The 22,481-nt window shown below is 30.3% G+C and overlaps 1 protein-coding gene and 1 long non-coding RNA gene across 9 annotated transcripts in view; both read left to right on the forward strand.

Annotated features, from left to right (window-relative positions):
- LOC124298944 (trinucleotide repeat-containing gene 6C protein) overlaps positions 1-22,481 on the forward strand; it is a 47,428-nt gene that overhangs the window by 23,518 nt on the left and 1,429 nt on the right. The window lies entirely within an intron of this gene.
- LOC124298960 (uncharacterized) lies at positions 6-22,389 on the forward strand. Its single transcript, XR_006906918.1, has 2 exons — positions 6-2,083; positions 20,683-22,389. It is a non-coding gene; the product is annotated as an uncharacterized LOC124298960 (long non-coding RNA).

The raw sequence follows: 22,481 nt of genomic DNA on the forward strand, positions 1-22,481 counted from the left end.
GAGAGAGAGAGAGAGAGAGAGAGAGATGAGAACCTATATATTTGGAGGAAAAAAAAGCCCAATATAGAAATAAAACGAAACGAAACAATACTAAACAAATAAACCGCAAAAAAACAAAAAAAAAAGAAAGAAAAGAAACTTTATGAAAAAACCCGTTGAGAGTGGGACGCGTGCCGTAGTCGAGTAATTTATTTTCGAAGATTGAACTTCGAATTTTAGGAAGATATTTGTTGTGATAATAATACTGTAAACTAGTGCTTAGGTTTACAATTACTCTACGCGTTTAGAAAAGGATAAGGTGAATAAATTAATATGACACATGTGTGCGTGTGCGTGTGCGTGTATACATATATATATATATATATATTGTCTATATTATTACTATTATTATTGATTGATCTATTATCTATATATTGCATATTAATTGGTAAGGAAAAAATATATCTATATTATCATACACACACATCTTTGGATAAGTAATGCAACAATACGATTTTTAATATTAATATATTTATTACGAGCTATTACCGCTATTATCTATTATGATTTATGATTTATTATTATTATTATTATTATTATTATTATTATTATTATATTTGCCCCTAGCTATTATTATGAATATTAAATGTTGTGAAGATGTGCTGGTAGCATGTGAGTAAAGCGCGAGCGGCGCTATATCATATATATAGGTATATGTATACAGCGTAATTTGAAAAAAAAAAACAAAAAAAAAAAACAAAAAAAAAAAAAAAACAAAACAAAAACGAAAAAAAAATACAACCACAAATATGCATTAACAATTAATGGATAAAACGCGATGGAAATTTATCGCGAAGAGTGCACATCAGTATTTGAAACCGATGATTTTCAAAAAGATTTTTTTTTCATACCTCGTCTCAATTGATCGCAAAAAAACGAAGATGAGCGTGAAACACGAATTAAGTTTGTTTCAATTGTATTTTTAACAAATCAGACGTCACACGGGCGAAATTTGAATTTATCGGCGTATAAAATTTTTCGAATTCGCGCTTGGGACAAAAAAAAAAAAAAAAATAAAAAAAAGACGAGGAAATGAAAATAATAATAATAATAATTTAAGAATTTAAGTAACACACTTGCAATGTGATATCTCGTGTCTTGTCTGACGAGACGTTTTAAGATAGTTCGCGTTTGTTTTTCGTGTAAGTTAAGGTAACAGAGCGATAAAAGAAAAAAGAAAGAACGATAAAAAAAAAAAAAAGTACTAAGTAATGATAATTAATGAAAATTCCGCACGAACGAATGTTCGCCGTAAAAGAATCATTGTCATGGCTCAAATCGCGTGTCACTCGACTTTGAGTGATTTGTTTATTTATTTGTAATTTTTTTTATTTTTTATTTTTTTTCTTCTTTTTCTTTTCTCCTTCCTTTTCTATCTATCTCATTGTTTGTTCTTAGGCCAATAATTTATGCTCTGCTAATAGGAAGAAAAACTTTTAATATTCGGAATCGATGGACGGACGGATGGATGATAATTAATGTACACTGTTTATTGAAAAAGTTTTGCGGCTGTTAGCGGTTTGATAATAATCGATAGGATCTGACTTCACATGCCATTTTAGCTTTTAAGCGTTTTTCAATGATTTAGATTATTATTATTATTATTATTATTAATATAACTATTATTATTATTATTAACAATATTATTATGCTTAAGAAATTGTAATTTTCTTTATTTTTTTTTTTTTTTTCCGTTTTTACTTTTATCCATCTTTATTATTGAGATTCGCGGTAGACTCCACCTCGAACACGACGACCAAATAGAAAAAGCTAGTAAGCGGTGTAGGAAAACTAAAATATAGTTAGCAGCATATATAAATACAGTATGTAACATATGAATTACTATGGTTATATACGTTAGGCTTACTAATATATCAACTCTCACCTGCCCTCCTTACGTTTAATTGGCCATCGAAGCGAAATCTTATGAACAAAATTCGTCGGATACAGTGAATAATGATTGATTATAACTCTTTACAGGGTATTCACGTTACTAAATAATTTCAATCAGCTATTATATATATATATATATATACATATATATGTGTGTGTGTGTAAGTACAACAAGTTTGGCCGAATGTCTGTTGCATAAAATATTTTTGAGCTTGGTTGTACAATTAAAAAAAAAAATTTTTTTTTTCTCCATGCCTCAAAGTATATCGCGACGAAACAAGTTGATGAATTTTCGCTTCTAAACCCAGTAATAATTAACAGTTTTTACGATACAGAGCTTAGACTTAACTAGCAAATGAAGTATTTCTCTTCTCGGAGTGTATTTTTTATTTTTTTTTGGTTCTCTTATTGTCAGGGGTCAGCTAGTCTAAATATCCAGTTCCCGGCGACACTCGGAATCACGCTTCGAGAAGTTATTGTCGGTTTTCTTTTTCTCTTTCTACTCAGCCCCTTTATTTCATATGTTGCAAGCAGCATATTTATCCATGTACGAGTAAAAAAAAAAAAAAAAACTTGAAAGAAAAAAAAACAAATATATATATATATATATACATATATGTAACACTAAGGATATAGGATATATGTATATATAAATATATATACATATATATAAATAATATTCTCAATACGTAGGATTTTTCTCATAATTTAAGGAAACGTTTGCACACAGTATATAACAGAGAGAGCTCGTACCACTGATACAAGACAATGAACAATATTTGTATGAACTCTTGAAATAGTCAATTTTTATATACCCGATGATTGAAAATTGTAATGGATTAAAGAAGAAGGAAGAATAAGTGTAAAAAAAAAAAATATATATGTATGTGTATATATATATTATTTTTTTTTTACACTATATATATACGCATAACGCAAGAGACGAAGAAATGGAGGAACGAATGAATGTAGGATTTAAAATAAATAAATAAATAAAATAAATTACCGACTAAGATGGAGAAAAAAAAAAAAAAAAAAAGAAAGAAAAGAAAAAAAAACAATAAGAAACAATGTTCGAACCGTGGAAATATCTGAGATATCCTAAAAAATTCATTGCGACTGATCGGATTTTAATAATTTAACAATTATCAAAAAATCCACTGACATTTCCACCGACATATCCATCAACAGGAACGACCTCTTTGTGTATCGATCTGTGATCTCTGAATAAATCAGTGAAAAAGTCTGGTTCTGTGGCCACTGACTGTGCTATGTTATTGGTTGTACGCTGTACCTACGAGGCAGCACCTTAATAATTCCTTATCACTGCTCTTAATACCACTTATTATTAATTAAATAATAAGATACTCTTATTAATTATTTGTATTTTAATTTTTTATGAAAACTTAACTCTCTTAGTCGAACGGATACTTACGGAGTCAGTGGACTAGACGTGTACGGATAATTCAAAATCACGCTCTAAGGCTCAAATTGACCAAAAATCAAATATTTATAAATTATTACTCAAGTATCACAATTTTCTTTATTTTCTATCCCTCCCGCCCCCCAATCTTTGTGTAACATTATTTCACATCACACACACACACACACGCTTATGCAATTATACCGGTTGAAATTACGGAAAGAAAAGATATGTTAAGAGAAGCTGAGAAACGTATCGATTAAATTGATTTAAATCCTGTTCAAAATATGTTCAAATTCATTCTATTTGTTATATAATTCGGCGTCGTTTCGAGTGTGTTTGAAGTAATAAAGTTTATTCGTCGTTGTAATATTATACTTATACAACTTGACGTGTTTGTTTATCGTTTTATTTCTGTTTTTTTTTTTTGATTTTTTTTTTTTTTATCAATTTTTTTCACTCCCTTTCTTTGACATATCCAATAATTATTCAGAATATAAAAAAATAGCCGACTTTACCGTTTATTTTAATAATAATTAATTTGGTCATTTATTAACCGAGCCATGGACGAATTACCAATATCTGGTTCAAGTTAGTTTATACATAGCAGCTTCTCATTTTCCGCAATACACGAGTATGTCCTTAATAGTAGCATTTAAGTCTCTTGTGAGAAAAATTGGATATTTTATTCATCGCTTTTTGACTGTGGTTGGGGTAACTCAAACTTGCATTAAACTACTAAAGTTCAAAATATTTATGTGTCCTAATCTATATACTCGATCCATTTGCAATAGTTTATCATGTTACAGTATATTACTTATTTTTATCTTTATTTTTTTTTTTCCCCCTTCAAATCTTGTTATTTGTATTTTTGCAAAGAGTGTGAACGAAAGCTGAATTTTAGAAATCGATTTAACGAGAGACGAAGTGAATGTTGAATGGCTTTTTTTTCTTTTGTTTCATTATACAAAATCAGTTTTCTATTTTAAGATGTATGGTATAGTCTATATACTACAGTTTATTTCTACCGCGTTTACTGTTTTTTTTTTTTTTTTTGCTAGATTTTACCTCGGTTTATTAATTGAATTACGGTATATGAAACAATCACCCAATCATAGTCGGATAATTGCTAATCATTACTATCGACTTGTCGAAACGTCAGACACCAAGATTAGTCAGATAATAGACTAAGTAAGAAGAAGAAATATAAAAATGAATGACGAAGGAAAGATGGACGAGGAAAATAGAAACTGAAGGGAAATCAATAATTATTAATAATAATGGAAATAAAAACAAATAAATAAATAAATAAATAAAGGAATAAAAGAAATATATATATATGAATGAATAAAATAACAATAAGATTATCGAAGACGGATAGACGCAGTTCAAATTTAGTATTATATGTGAAACACAACGTAAACACGTGGTATCCTAGATGTAACTAGTGACTATATAAGGGTATTTATTTATATAATTGTAAAATTAATATCGATACTTTAAGGCAAATGATTCATACATACGTACATACATATACATATGTGTATATATATATATATATATATATACATGTATATATTGGTGTGTAGCATGCATGTATATATGCATACGTATGACGAAGATAATAATATTAAAACACACACTTGGATGTTTAGGGATAGGACCATATGTATTTAGGGTGTTGTGTGTTCGGTGGTGTACGTTCATTCCAAACTGCTCCATTCGTTGTTCAATTTTACGCGCACACCGCTTGCCGATTCTGATATTACAAACTGGCAAAACATTCTTTGAAAATTTATCGTAAGACTTAACTGTGTTCCAACAATTTGCCTCGTCGTCGTGCGGTTTCATAGATTTACACTTGCACTCTTGTGCAGGGTTCGAAGGTTATTTCTTTTTCTTTCCTCTTGGAAGACGATAATGAAAAAAATTACCAACGTTTTTGAGACAAAGAGTAAGAAGAAAAAGAAGAATGAATGAATGAATGGGAGAAAAAAAAAGGAAAAAAAAAAAAAGAAAGAACAGTAAAACTAGTCATTTTTATTATAAAAATATCAAGACTCCGAAACAAGCCGTTTTAACAGAGAGTTTTCAAATACGAGTTTCTAACGTAATACAATCAGTCATAATACTTTGTGCCGCGAACAACAAAAAAGAGGAAAGAAAATAACAATGATTCCGTCATTATTTCAAGAATATTTTGTCACATTCTATAAGATGGAAAGGCCAGCGACGCAACACACATAACATGCCCCCCGTACTACTCACTGCAACGTATTTTCACAAGACAACTACATTATTAATATTATTATTATTATTATAACAAATATAAGAACAACTATTATTGTAACAACATTAAAATATGTTTAAAGAGTAAAGCTGAATAATAATTAAATTATAAGGTAAAAAATAATAAATGGTAAATAATAATAAAAATCTAACAAACAAATATCATAATTATTATACACATAACAATACGAATATCTATATGTTAATATAAAAGCGTGTGTGTATATATATATATATATATATATATATATATATATGTGTACACTTTTTTTGTTTACATAGGTGTGTGTGTGTATATATATACACACCTATGTAAAGAAAAAAAAAGGTTAAAAAATTGAAAAGCAAAAGAAAAGATGGAAAGAAAAACCTCGACGATCCTAGAGGTATAAGAAATAACGATTCGCATGTTTTGGTAGATTCTGATGATAATATCATGTGCTCTGTGTAAAATCACACCGGGGCAAGTTTGTCGCGTTGAAACAATCGTTATATTGTTGTATTTTTGAGAAATCGTAGCAACCTACCAGCGGCTAAATCGTGCGCAGTGAATAGTTTGTACCGGCGTAAAAAATAACGGTAATAATGGAAGAAGAAGAGAAAAAAAATAACAATAAAAGAACAACAAGTCGGAACACGCAAAATTTTACCGGAAACCAAAGGAACGCCGTCATTTGTAATAATAACGGCAACAACAACAACAACAATAACAATAATAATAACAGTAAAACTTTTGCTTCGAAAGTAAATACATGTTTTCCATTGCGAAACTTGTTTAATAACATTTACTCGTGAAAGTTGTGTTATTTGTCGTTGTAATAATCGCATCGGGGTTGTTGGTTCTTTTTCTTCCCCCCCCCCCCCCCCCCCCCCCCCCCTCGCCCCTTGTTTTCCTTCGCGCCATTCCTTGGAGGAGGGGGTGGAGGGGGGGATAAAAATGAGCATCGTCGCGAATAAACCAGAGCAAGGTTAAGCGTGCTTGTTTGATTATTCGTACCGTTTACCGAAATCTTAGGGGCAAAGAGAGGGAAACAAACAAACAAAAAAAAGAAAACTCCTTCGACTATGGGTGCGTGAGTGTGTGTGTGTGTTTGTTTTTGAAAGATTTGGCCTCGGCGAGGAAAAAAAAAGAAAATCAAACCCCCCCCCACCCCGCTCCTCCCCGCCGCCCCCGCGCCTCCCTTTGCAAACCTGTGATCTCAAATTCCTTATATCAAAAATAACAAATATTCAATCTTAAAGTAAAATGTTTTTAAATTTAAAGGGGGGGGGGTGGGTGTCAGCAACGTCATCGCCGATTAGAATATCTCGTTGCGAGTGAGAATAAAATTGTAATAGGTGATACTTGGCGGACGTATCCGGTTATAAGATTCTGCTCGATATGACGAGAAGGAGGAAAAATAAAAACAATATGTTGATATGATAATATTTTAATGATAATGATAATGATGATAATAATAACATTAACGATAATGATAACGATAACAATAACAATAATGGCAATTAGACATGACAACAACGTTATGCAATAATACATCGGAAAATTAATAATTTAATAAAATCGAAAATAATCGATCTTTCTAAACCGAAGACAGCGGCGTACGTAGCAATGATGAGGAATAACGATTCACAATGGCCAACGACGGCGTTGTTTCTAGGGATATGGAGAGAGGAGCGAGCGAGCCTCGTATTTGAACCACAATCACTTTTGTACGCGTGTAAAAACGTGAGTTTGAACGTTCGAAGGAAAGAAAGAAGGAGAGGGAGGAAAAAAAAAAGAAAACCAAAAATAAAAAAAAAAAAAGAAAACCGAAAAAACAAGAAACAAAGAAGAAGAAGAAAACCCGTTGAAATAAAAATAAAAACGTAACGAAACAATGTCGCGGACGAGAGAGAGAGAGAGAGAGATAAAAATCACTTAAAATTAGAGCACGCGTGTTTTATAAAATTTGCGATAGACTGAGGAGGAGAAGATGGGAAGGTCAGGAAGCCAAGTACCTGAAAAATGGCACGCCGAGTCACGACCTCATTTGCAACCTATCTCGGCACAACCGATAATAATCTCTGTATCTCTGATACTTCCAAATTGTTTGTTTGCTTGTTTGTTTTTTGGACCTTTTTTTTCTATTTTTTTTTTTTTCCCCCTCCTTTCCCTGTGCGTACGTATGCGGCAAACGCTTGTCCGTCAACGAATCAAACTTTTTTGGTTTAGCTGTAGTTTTAGCTGAACGTCCCGTCCGCTTTAAAAAAAAAAAAAAAAAAATAATCAATAACAACAACAACTGACGAAAGAATAATTTGACAATGTATGAAAATGTCTTTGGGGATAAGAGAAAGAAAGAAAGAAAAGAAAGGAAAAGAAAAAAAAAGGAACAAATTCGACAATGATGTGCAATAAAGCGTCAAGTTACATAACATACATTCGTACAAGTATGCATAATTATTGAGTCGTCGGTGTGTTTCTGTGCGTGTGTGTGTGTGTGCTCGTGTGAGATCATTAGCTTAAAAACAATTCGGCACACATCGTACATGCATAAATAGATACATACATACATACATACATACATACGGACTATGTATTTACAAATGTTTTATAGTTAGCCAATTTCTCTAATGCCTCGAAAGAATAAACTTAATAATAACAAGTTGTGGGAACTTTTTTCATACTCATCTAAGCCAAAAAAAAAAAAAATCAACATATAAATAAATAAATAAATAAATAGAAACAAAAAACAAAAGCCTACGAGGGATCAATATCTTGAAATAATATCAATACGAAACATATTTTTAGATTATATTCTAACAAATTGACGACTGTCTATTTTATCGCTACTAGCTGCTGTAAATTGTCACAGGTTTTTTTTTTCATCCCATATACTTTAAAAGGATTTTTATTTTTATTTTTTTGTTCTAGCCTCTGTTCCTTTGTTAGTAATAATAATAATAATAATAATAATAATAATAATAATAATAATAATAATTGTAATACAATGATTACATTGTTTTAATAAATAACGTTTATGATCTGGTGGAGGATAATAGGTTTTTTTTTTTTTTTTTTGTTTTTGTTTTATAATCATTTTTCGTTCGTTTGTCAATTTTGTCACAAAGTGTGCTTGGATCTTTATTGCATATTAATCGTTACGTTTATCACATTAGGTATAATATTTAAAAAGAAAACAACTATTTGTATCGATGCCACTGGAAGAAAGAAAGAAAGAGAGAGAGAGAGAGAGAGAGAAAAAAAAATCAAACCTACCGTTTCAATCGATTGCATTTCGTTGAGTTGACAGAGAAAAGGACTTGCGTATTAGCTAAAGATGAGAAAAATTTAATAAGTAAATAAATGAATAACAATAATGTAGATAAGAGAGGAAAGAAACGCACCCAATAATGTGACTATCCTAATTGTGAGGAAATCTCGCGTTATAAGATGTATTAAAATTAATGAATATATGTGTGTGGGTGGTTGTATATACACGTATATATGCATATAAACATGCATACATATATATGTATGTATATTGATGTATACATGTATGTATATATGTATAATCCATAAGCTTATCCTTAAATATGTAATAAGTAATCCTTAAGCATGTAAGACGACGACGCGCGTATCATTAGATTTCAGTGCAATCAATGTCACATGGATTAATATTGAGCTGCATCTTCCAAAAAAAGAAAAAAGAAAAAAGAAAAGAAAAGCGAAAATTGACATCCTTTCGCCAAACGTCTCTGTGAAAATCATCACGATTTTCTCATTCGGTAATTTTTCGACATTGCCAGAGTGTAAATGTTTGCGGGTCGAGTCGATGCGATGAATCATTTTTTATATGCAATAAGCCAATCTTTGCACAAGAGAATATATTACACCCGTTTTTCGCTATACGTCCATACTATGTGTTTTATTATGTGAATTTATATATATATATATATATATCGATGCCAGAAATCCAATATATTGTCATTATTTCCATTTACTTCGATGTTTCTTCAATTTCGTACTTTAATATATACGTATATACATATACATATATGTATACATACAACCAATAACTGCTAATGAATACTTAATTATAGATACGGCTCAATTTTAGCTATAGTGGCAGTCTTTAATTAAAATTTACGTTTTCCCGGAACGCGCATTATCATTGTTGTTGTTGTTGTTGTTGTTATCATTATCATTATCATTATTATTATTATTAATATTATTGTTGTTGTGAGATAAGAATCGACTCTTCCATAACGCAGATTATATGCGGGAACTGGTGGAGGAAAAATCTGTGAGACAAAAATAATAACGCTGCTGCTCTATATACGCTTAATTGTGTTGCCAATCATTATTATTATTATTATTATTATTGTATTGATTAATTTTCAATTGTTATTTTTTAAAGTATCACAATTGTCGGGGTGCGTCATTACTCGATTGCGCTCTCTACGTACAATTGAACGTTTATTTGAATATTGTAATTTAAGTAGATAATATTGTCATTTATTTTATCCACCGTAGAGATAATTTAGAGTTTTTTTTTTTTTTTTTTTTTTTTATTTTTCTTCCAAACAAGGCGTTAGGTAAAATTTTACGGGTCAAAACGGAACAGGCAGTCATTTTGGGATCGATCGTTGGCGGCGTGTTTAAAAAAAAAAAAAAGGCAAACAAACAAACAGGAAAAAAAGAAAAAATTCTTTCAACAACGACGATTAATGATAAAAATTGAAAACAAAAAAGCTCATATCTCGTCTTGGAAATTTCGCCGCACAATTGGGTTGTTGTATGTGTGTGATTAAGAAAAGAAAAATTGAAAAACAAATAAAAAAAAAAAAAACATTGTGATACACAATCGGTTATATCGAATTCACAATCGTTGCGTAATATCGAAAATAATTAACGAAATAACCAAGAATTTACAATTACTATTCCATTACGGGCATCACCTTTGCGTCGTTTCGTTGATAAAGAAGACGAGAAAACGATAAAGTAAAATGAAACTTCACAATCGACAGCTGTTTCGAAAATTGCATCTTGTAAACATTCTTAAAAGAGACTGCCCAACCTGCTCCGGCCAGTAGCGAGTGATTATATTAGATTTTAAATTAATGAATAATTATAATTAAAGGGAAATTCCATATTTCAGTGCCTAAGTAACGGAGTAGCGTGTAATTTAAGAATATCGGGTATCGAGGGCGTATTTGTGGCCTTGCTTAAATGCATAAAATCTCCACCTTTCGTTCATTTTAAATATATTTATAGTCAATACTCGTACGGAGAAAAGGCTCGCGTTGCATGTTGTTTTTTTTCTTTTTTTTTTTTGTTCACTGTATTTTTGTTTGTTTTTTTTTTTTTTTTTCTATTCTTTCATCGAAGACTGCTCATACCGTATACATATATAAATATATGTATATATATATACATATGTATATTTTATTTTTCTTATTAATTTAACTGACCGTTTAGAACAGGGTTGATTTTGGAACGACAAGTCAATATATTTCTCATCGTTTAATCGTCCGAAGAGATCGGTACATGGTTGCTTGTAACTTTGTAATATATATTGTTACAGAGAGCGTGGCGTGAATATGTTGGTTTCTTTTTTTTTTTTTTTTTTTCTTCTCAATAACGACAATTTTCCTTTTATTATACCTTCCTTACCCCCCCCCCCCCCTGCACAAGTCTCGAAGAGTATTATTATCGACGTCACTTCACATCCGTTCAATTTTAAATATTTTTAACAACGTATTTGTCGAATAATCTTGAAATCTTCACTATCGATATGCGTATCGACATATATATATATATGTATGTATGTATGTATGTATGTATGTATGTACGTATAGTCAATAGTTCAAGATTGTTATTATTATTACTATTATTATTATTATTATTATTATTATTATTATTATTATTATTATTATTTTCATAATATAACAATATGTGTAAATTTGACGTTATTTAGTGCCCCAAATCACCATGCATGTTAGAAAGCCTGCCTAAAATCTAGTCCTAAGAGCCTGCGCGCGGCATTGAATGTGTTCTGTTTAAAAATGTAGAGTAAAGTAAAAAGAAAAGAAAAGAAAAGAGAAGAGAAGAGAAGAAAAGAAAAACAAAAAAAAAAAAAAAACAAGGAAAAAAAAGTAAAGCGTGCGTCGATACTTAGATTATATATATATATATATATATATATGTATACGTATGTGTATATATAGACATATATATATATATATATGTGTGTGTGTGCACAAGTGACCTTATTGCCTCGTTAGCTGCAAGCAAATAGCCTTTTCTCTGCCAACCTTTCGTCAGGAATGAAAATGCAAGTTGAAATGCCAAACGAGAACGATTTTGATCGTTGGGCGGTACGTTTTTTTTTTTTTTTAAATTTTTTTTTTTCTTTTTTTTTTTTACCTTCAACATCGATGTCGCAGTATTATTGAATTGTCACGTTCGGCGAATCTTGTCAATCATACACGTACGCGTTAAACAGGGTATAATATCGCACCGTCCGAGTGACATTTTAACGAGTATCGATCTGCGGGAATTCGTTATTTGTATGTAACGAGCGTTGCGGAGAATGAACGAAACAAGAAAAAAAAAAAAAAAGAAAAAAATATCGAAGAACGAAAGAAACGTAAAGGAAGGGACAAAGGACACGCTTTTTATTTTGTGATACAGAGGTGAGCACCGAGCCAACGCAGCAGCTAGTCAAATTGGATCAGATGAAATGAAAGAAAAAAAAAAAAAAATTAAAATTTTACCCAATCAAAAATCCGGACGAGACGTGCCGATGACTCTGTTTAAAGAGAAAGAAAGAAAGAAAGAAAGAAGAAGAGGAAGAAGAAGAAGAAGAAATAGTAAAAAGCGAATGAAAAACGTACAACAAAAGAAAAAAAAAACGCAACGTCCCGTGATCTTACACTCTTCAATTCCCGATGCACGATTAAACGTTGAAAGATTTTTCACACCGCTTTATTTATTGTTATTTTAAAAATTTCTTTTTTTTTTTTTTTTTCTTTTAATTTTTCCCTCGATACAGTTATCCAGCACTTTTGTCTATAAATTATACTGTTTGGGCACAAAAAAACCACACACACACACACACCGTAGATTTAATTTTAAAGCTGTGACACTACGTAGACTATGATTAATAACGAAGGAAATAAGTAATGAAGTGTTCTTAAAAGATTTTGAAACGAATATGTGAAATTTTAACATCCCTCTGCGTCAGACTTTACCATTTTAAACAATGTTCCACGATACGTTAACGTAAAAAATATATATATACATACATATATATATATATATATATATATAAATTGCAATCTTATGCCAACTATACAAGTGAGTATTAAATAAAACTACAAAGCAGAACACCGACTATAACGTCTCTACATCTATGCTATGTTTTTAGCGTTAAGATACTATTACAATTATTATTACTTTTACCATTGTTGTTATTATTATTATTATTATTATTATTATTGCTCCCTTCGTTTTAATTTTTTTTTTTTTTTTTTTTTTGCTCGAATTCAGGAATTGGAACTTGAAGGGTTTCGGATGTTTCGTCGTACTTTTACTTTAAGTTTGCGACGTGTGTTTGGGAAACTGTGAGCGTACGCGCCTCACGGATGCCAATTAAATAATAATATGTATAATTGAAATGAGAGGAAAATGTGAAAACCAAAAACAGTGTAACAAAAGACGTTCCAAGACGTTCGCGGTGTTTGTACGAAGGTTCAGAGATGTCTCTTCGCGATTTTCAACTGATGTCGTAGTTGATGAAATGTTTTTTTTTTTTTTTTTGGTTTTTTTTTTTGCCCCCAACCACGATGATCATGACTAAAATAATCCTTAGCGCGCACGCGAATGCTCGTATTGTATAAATCGTTTACTTTTAAGACTGTTTTAAATAGCCATAGAACTGATATTATTGATCAAAATCAATGCAACCTGTGGGATATGAATTTTATTATAATTAAAAGATTAGCGATAAAATTTATTCATTTAATTTTATCCTGATTGCGGTAGTTGTGAATATAAAAAAAGGAATTAAGCTTCTGGTGCATTCGCTATGTTTCAACCAAAAATTATAGGTGCGGGAGGAGAACGATGTTTGTTTTTTTTTTTTTTTTTTTTTTTGTTTTTTTATTTTTTACATCTTTTCCCTAATCCTCTTACAATGGTATTGTACGAGTAATCGAGTATACAAATTATATCGCCAATTGCAGTATGAATCTCGGAGGCAGTTGAAAATCGTGAAACCTCATCACGTCATGTAACGTATGTTCTCGACGAAACTCAACAATAAGGCCTTAATAAATACACTTATCATAGCGATAAAGATGCATGTTGTGTTATAATTAGAGCAAATGAATGAACGAACGAATGAATGAATTAACGAATAAGTGAATAAATAACTAAATACATACATACATACATACATACCTACATGCATACATGCATAAATGAATAAATAAATGAATAATAGATAATAACGATAATAATCATACCTTCGAAGTAAAATTGTATTAAATGTAAGGCTACTTGTGGGGGGGAGGGGGGGGGCGGCAAAAAAAAAACCGTATGTAGCGAAAGTGTAAACCAAATTGAACGATGATTAATGATTGTCAGGATTCATTCGGACGTCGCGCAACAGACGAAACGATAAATTTTGAAAGATGATAACAAACGAATACGACGATAATAATATAAATTGTATATCGAATTGTCGGTTTGAGGTTTTTGGTTTTTTTTTTTTTTTTTCTTTCTTTATTTTTCTTTCTTCTTTCTTCCTGTTCGGGAAACGAGGAACGTGAACGAGCGTCGATCGATTTAAAATACTTGATGTGAAAATGACGAGTGGACGTGAGATGAAATGAATTTGAGGGATTAAACCGAAAACCGGCTGGGGGGGGTGGGGGATGGTACGAAAAGACAAAAAAAAATACATCCGCAGAGAAGAAAGAGAAAAAACAAAAAAAAAAAAAAAGAAAACAACAACGGCAAGTTCCATGTACCAAATATACGCGCAGCAACCCTTTAGCGTCAACTGATTTTACCTTATTAAATATTAACATATTTAACCGTGTAAGTTTCTAATGTTAAGTAACATTATTACGATTAATAAAGGTTAGCGACGTAAGAACTCTACGATACAGGATATTATTAATATTGTTTAGTATTTTAAGTTGACAAAAATAAACACACACACACACACGCTCTTAGTTTCATAAGTGATCACACATTATTTTATTATTCTAGATACTTTAGGACGAACTTTAATATATTAAGATCTAATCAAGGTTTAATTAAGATTTAAGACTTTAATCGCGCGATAACGGTGTTGTCGGTATTAATGGAGATACGGAGGGGCGGGTGATTTTGAATTTTTCCTTACCTAGTTTCGAGAAAATTAATTATTATTCTATTCCGAGAGCAACAAAATACTTATTAATTAATACCTAATGCATATAATACGTATGTACGTACATACGTGTGTGCGTGTAATGGTTAAATTTTCATTTCACTCGAAATTATACTCGAGATACATACTATCGCAGATATTTACGATTGATGATCGAAACAAAGTATATGAATGAATGCATTGGTAAGAATTGTAATTAAAAATAACGTATTATGTACATAACGGAGACGGTCGATACGTGAAGAAGAATAAAAAAATACCATACCTAAATATTTGTAAGTGAACGCGAGGATGAAAAGAGCAAAGGAAAAAAACAAAAAAAAAAAAAACATTACTAACATTATATTAAAAAAAAAAAAAAAAATACACAACTAAAAAGTGCATTCTCTTATCTTGATACTAATATATTATATATATATTTACACACACACACGCATATATATTGGTATATTATTATTATTATTATTATTATTATTATTATTATCATCATTATCATTATTGTCATTATTGTCATTATTATTGTATACTTGTTTTAATTGATTGAATTGCGGTTATTGTGTCTTGTAAGAAAAGTAAAAAAAAAAAAAAAAAAAAAAAACAAAAACAAAAACAACAACAAAAAACAAATAACGTGGTTGTACCGCATAGAGCCAGTGCGCGTGTGTCACGACATATTTTGAAATGAGATATTTTTTTTCGTACGCAGTTGTTTCACAATTCTGTTCTTTGCGACGAACACGCATGCACAAGCGACTACAAATTATTATGCAGTTTTATAAGCTTACTTTCCTGTACATCTCGCGGTTTTTTCTTTTCTTTTCTTTTTTTTTTTTTTTTTTTTTTTTTCTCCTCCTGTTCCGGGCTTTGGTATATTTTTATCACGTACGTTGTGCACAATTACAAAAACGTGAAACGATTAATTATCTGCGTACACGTGCGTTGACGTATAAAATCCTAATTTGAAAATAATCGTTCAACTATGATCATACGTATACATATATGTACGTACATACATACATATATATATAGATGATACACGCGCGTATCTCTGTAACGATAAGCAGTTTTGCTAAAAGTATCTCGTTTTAAAATAACATTGAAATGAGTTTTCGTTTTGTGTTTTTTTTTTTATTTATTTATTTTTTTTTTTTTTTCAAGAGAGAGAGAGAGAGAGAAAGTATCAAGCAGCTGTACCTAAGTAGAATAATAATACCTATTTCATTATTATTATCATTATTATCATTATTATTATCATTATTATTATTATTATATTAAAATAAAACAATTTAAAAAAATATTGGTAAAAATTGTAACACCAAGGGTGTAATCTACCCCCCACTTCTGCTCAAAAAAATATACGCTACAATCCCGATGAAGCTAAAAGCTTCGTGAGATACGTGAATGTCAACCCAAGCGATTCTTCGACAAGGAAGACGCGTCGAAATGTGAATAGAGAAAGAGAGAGAGAGAGAGAGAGATAGAAGGGAAAAGAATAGGATACGGAACGCTGCGGGTTTTTTTTATATATATATATATATTTTTTCTCGTTTCAAACTTAATTTTTGATCGAAGTTGAAAAACAACAAAAAAAAAAAGCAATCGAGAGAAAACCAAACAATTCATAGGGCACAGCCGATTTGTGAATATTAATATTTTTTTTTCCCCGGGTAAAAAATTATTTTACCAACAGTGTAACTCCTCATTCATTATCACGACTAACTTACGTATCGTACATAATTACACGATACAATTATTGCTTAGAGGCAATATTTCGAACATACATGATATTTGATGAGGATTTTTACTTGACAAGATTGAACGAAAAAATAACGTATCAAGCGCGATCCTGCAATTTTACCCACGGGTATGTATTTGTTGACAGGTTTCTCTGATCGGCGAAGGAACGCGTCTCTCGTAAAAGTTTTCATAGAAAGTAATAAATATACTTCAAATTATCTTCCGCGGACGTGATTCTGAGATGCGTGTTTTTCGTTAAAAAACAAAAAAAAAGAAAAAAAAACAAACGAACAAGCAAATATATAGTTATAAATAATACACACTTGACTACAGTCCGGTAGAGTCAAGTACAATAATTAATGAATGATATTTTAAGACTATACGAACAACAACGTCTCTCGCAAATCTATCAACGATATTGTACCCAACACTTTTGTTCGTCGTACGATTTTTGACGGTAAGAAAATGTCACCCGCTTACGCAAAAATTGCGTTTCAAATATTTATTTGTGTTTTTTTTTTATTTTTCTTTCTTTCTCCCAACGAAGCAAGAACATTCTTCTCCCCCCCCTGTGATGAAAATTGCTAAAAGAAAATACGTTGTTCACTTCATGCGCGAAACGACGATGGAAATGAATGAAGAAAAATTTCATAAACGCAAAAGAAAATAAATAAATGACATAAAATAAAATAAAGTAAACACACACACACACACATATATATATATATATTCGCTAAGTCGATTGGTTAATCGGATTAAGGACGTGTATTTAATAACGTTGCCGAGTATAAAAAAAATATCCTGTACAGTATATCATTCCCTTAGATATTCTTGTCGTGCGTAATATACCTATAATAATGCATATACACAATGACGTGTGTATATATATATATTTAGGGAAATATACGTGTACGCCAAAGTGGCAATTGATGAGAAGTCCTGCTCTAAATGACGAATAATGATAAACTTGCGAGAATGTGATTTCGCATACAGAATGGCATTATCTGTAATCGTGGTTTGATAAAAAAAAAAAAAAAATGAATTGAAGTAATATTCAATAAATGAATAAGACATATTAATGTTTGGAAGAACGAAAAAAAAAAAAACAAAAAAAAACAACTTAATTATACACACGTGTATTCTATCGTTATTTGTACAACAATCGCGGTTCTGTCCGACGACTTGTTCCGAGTTTAAGATAAAAATAAAGAAATGGAAAAAAAAAACACCCGCGGCGTTAAATGCATCGCGGATTAATATACTAAAGATCTCACGACGGGAAGAAGAGTGCTGGATATCTAGAATCAAAATGAAAAGGATGGAAAAGAAAAAAAAAAAAAAAAAATAAGAAAGAAAAAACCTGAAATAAATAATTAAGTTAAAGATGAAAACACACCGGGCCTAACAATGTAAAATAGAGAGAGAGAGAGAGAGTGTGAGAGAGAGTGTGAGAGAAACAATTCGGTAAGGTCCATGAAAATGCGATTACTTGAGCAGAAGAGTAATCGGAAGAATAAAATTTAGAAGCTTTAAAATATGAATATATTTGTGATATTAATGTAGAAACATTGAATAATAATGAATAAAATGCTTTTGGCAATTCATAGTCTGAAGCTTCGATTGGTAAATTGGCAACGTGACAAATTATAGCCACGTGTAATGAATATTTTATAAATATATCTATCGACGGTATGAATAAATTAAATAATAAAATGCGTTTATAATCTGCTGATCATTGAATATATGGATAAAACAATAAGTCCTCTCTTTATCTATAAACCACCTGTCGTCGTCGTCGTCGTCGTCGTTATCTATTCTGATTTACGTGCTTTCCAGCACTCTTTTTAAACGAACTTACTCCCTCCCCCACCCCCACACACACACAATTTAATCACCGATGACCAGGCATTATCCTTCATAGTATGTAAGAAGACATTAAAACAATATAATGTATTTCTAAGAGACGTAATTAATTAAACACACACATAGGTAATATATTTTTGGCGGTAAGTGTTGGTAAATACCACTTATATTGATATAATGATAATAATACAACTCTCGAGTATAAAGTTAATATAATGTAACGTAACGTAATGTAATACAACAATATATATGTATAGGTATATACGTAATTGTAAACGACGAAGGATAAAGTAAAAAAAAAAAAAAAAGGAATCGGTCATCGTCAATGATTGCGCGAAATCCGATGACGATTTGTATTCATATCCGCGTTATTGAGTATTGTGTAACTGTGGAACGAACGTCTTTTATTTCAATACATTTGTCAGAACCGTGTGTTTCAATTAATTCGAGCTTTAATTACAGACAAATTCATTCAAATTAGTAACAATATCGGCAACGCGATGAAAATATTGCGTATATCGATCGGTCAAAGATGAAATCTTCATTCGTCAATTTTGTGCAAGAATATTTGTTCATTGGACTCGAAACGACGAATTAAGGTTTATTGTTGTTGTTATTATTATTATTATTATTATTATTATTATTATTACTATTGGAATTTTATTAAATATGGATTATAATATTTTTTTTCAACGTGACTCTGCTTAATTAAATATTTCTCAAGAGCTTAACACGATACTGATGACGAAAGATAATAATAATAATAATAATAATAATAATCCTTCGACCGTTTGCCCGTAATTGAATACAAATGTCTTGTCTTGAGTTGGAACAACCGAGGAGGCTTACACTCGTACAACAAATTTGTCCATAGCGTAATGTTTTTTAATTGACAAAAGCGGATTGTAATTCGTGAATTAACGAGGAAAGAAGAAAAAAGAAAACAAAAAAAAAAAAAAAAACAACAAAAAAAGAAAAACCAAAAAAACAAATCCATCGTTTAGACTAATCATAGTGCCTAAACCAAAAAAGGTCTGAGCCAAGTTCCAGTAACGTTGTGTTGATATTGGATTTGAAAAAGAAATAAAAATAAATAAATAAAAAAAAGTACAGAAGGAAATGATAATAAAAAAAAAAAAGAAAAAAAGAAAAATTACAGATGCCTGATTTCTCGAGACTGCTAAGCAGAAAATGTGTTTGAACGAAGCAGCTATTTTATTCCTCGCTTAAAGTATTTTTCTTATCTCTGAATATCAATTTTACATACTCGCAACGATTTCATCAATATCGCTGAGAGATATTTTATTTTACACGAATCGATAATAATAGAACGGCGACGAATATTTGGAATCGTATGAATTTCATTTATATCCAAAAACGCCCGCGGGTTACATCTCAGTGGTTTCAGCTAATTTTTTATACTCAAAATAAACTTAACAATAATCTGTCCTCCAAAAGTTCTGATCTTATCCGATTTTCAAAAAGTATATGTATATATATATATATATATATATATATACACACACGTATGGTATTCTAATAGATAAGTTTTTTGGTAAACGGCCAGTTTTTTTTTTTTTTTTTCTTTAAAATAACGAATATATTCATCACCTTATATTATACACATACTCCGACTAACTCAGTGAGCAATATTATCGTTACCTTGAATGAAGAAAGTCTGGTAACATGTAATTAAAAATTTGAAAAGAACAAAAAAAAAAAAAAAATCAAACATATATTTGTGAATATTATTCTAAGGTCGAATGGACAAGTTTATATCATTAAGTTACTGATGCAAATTAATTGAATAACTATGCTATGGGACTGTAAGTAGAAAAGAAGAAAAACTGCAAAAAAAAAAAAAAAAAAAGAACGTGAAATCGATTCCATAATAAATGTGATCCTCCGTAGGTTTTTTTTCGAAGGTAAATATTTAATACTTAATAAGCGTGCAACGTCTTTTAAATAGTAAAAATATTTCAGTATACATTCTTTAAAACTCTATATACTAAGGTATATATATACATACGTAATAATGATGATGACGATGAAAGAAATAAAATAAAATAATATTAAATAAATAAATAATGATATAATATTTAGTCCTAAGCAGATCCAATAAAAGAAACAACAAAAAAGAACTAAAAACTTCTTCTGAAATACAGTAACGACGAAGAGTAGTTATAAATAATTATATTGGCACGAGTATAATTCTGGCTCTCCGAAACATCGATTGTCTACGCTGTTTTTGTTGTTGTTGTTGTTGTTGTTGTTGTTGCTATTATTTATTATTTATTATTTATTATTATTATTTTTATTCAACGGCCTTATACCAGTCACTCCGATGTGCCATTGCCCTATGAATGCGATAAATGAAAAACCATCACCAGAATATTTTGAATTATTATCACGTTAGCTGAATGATTCTTTAATTTTCTTTACCGATTTGTATTAAAGTTTTAAAGGCTCTTGGAAACACTAAACTCTCCGAGATGTATTCTTAATCTGTAATATTTGTGAGAGAAATCTGAAATGTGAGTTATCATTATTGTTAGTGAGTTGTGAAGATTATTTTAAGGAAGACTTTTTTTTTACACCGAACGAACTTTCGTGTATGGTGACGAACTGTTGTTCAAAATGGATACCTACACCTTTTTTTTTTTTTTTTTTCTAATTTTGCCGATTATTGTCTAAATATGTTTTTTTTTTTTTTTTTATAAAATACATACAAAACAAATTATCTAGCCGAGAATGAGTTTGAAAATTCTTATTATATATTCAAGTGGCGCGGATTGCGCTAACGTACTCTTGTATGTTGATTAGTTAAATTATGTGTTGAATAGACGTTATTATTTTAAACTTGGCTATTTGACAGCCGGGACGAGAGAATAATTATAGTATATAATAAAACGTATGATTGATAATAAGGTGTTAGTGGAAGGAGAGAGAGAGAGAGAGAGCGAGAGAGAGAGTGAGAGAGAGAAGAAATAAATAAAATAAACAAACAAACAAACAAAAATCATGCAAATTCCCTATCGAGGATAAAGACGAATTAACAAATAAGTATAAATGCAAGCCAAAGTACATGGCTTAATTCATGTCTTCGAAACTAGCTATTAAACTCGATTCAATATAAGAATATTAAGGTATAAAGTAATTTTATATCTGTATATTAACACAGTTAATGTATACTGTGATCTACACACAATCATAATTAATGGCACACGAAAGAGAAAAAAAAAAAATATTGAAAAAAAAAAAAAAATAAAAAAAAAAGAAATCACTCTACGTTAGATAATAATTGTGTACTCTGGGCGTAATGAATAATGAATTTTTAATTAACATTTTACTGAGTAGCGGTTGAAAAGGTTGAAAAAAATAATAATAGTAATAAATAAACAAATGAAAAAAAAAAAAAAAAACGAATAAAAAATAATGGTAATGATAATAATAAATCATTGCGTAAATCATCTTTTAAGACTTAGCGCTTAGTACCTAGGTGTATATATATATAAATATATATATATATATATATATTTATATGTGTATATATGTGTGTTTTACGCCAGCTTGATGTTCTTGTGTCGTAAACAATGTACGAGCACAGTGTAATTTAAGGATTCGGTACTTACAACATATTATTATACTCTGCATCGATGATAGAAACAAAAAAAAAAAAACTATTTAAAAATAAAAATAAAATTAAAAACAAGCCCCCCCCCCTTCTCAAAAACACAGTACACGCATACACAGACATCACACGTCATCATCTCTGCTAATTTGTAAAAAGTTGAATAATTTTACGCCGCATG

This window comes from Neodiprion virginianus, chromosome 2 (genome assembly GCF_021901495.1).
Source record: "Neodiprion virginianus isolate iyNeoVirg1 chromosome 2, iyNeoVirg1.1, whole genome shotgun sequence".
NCBI classification, from domain to species: domain Eukaryota; kingdom Metazoa; phylum Arthropoda; class Insecta; order Hymenoptera; family Diprionidae; genus Neodiprion; species Neodiprion virginianus.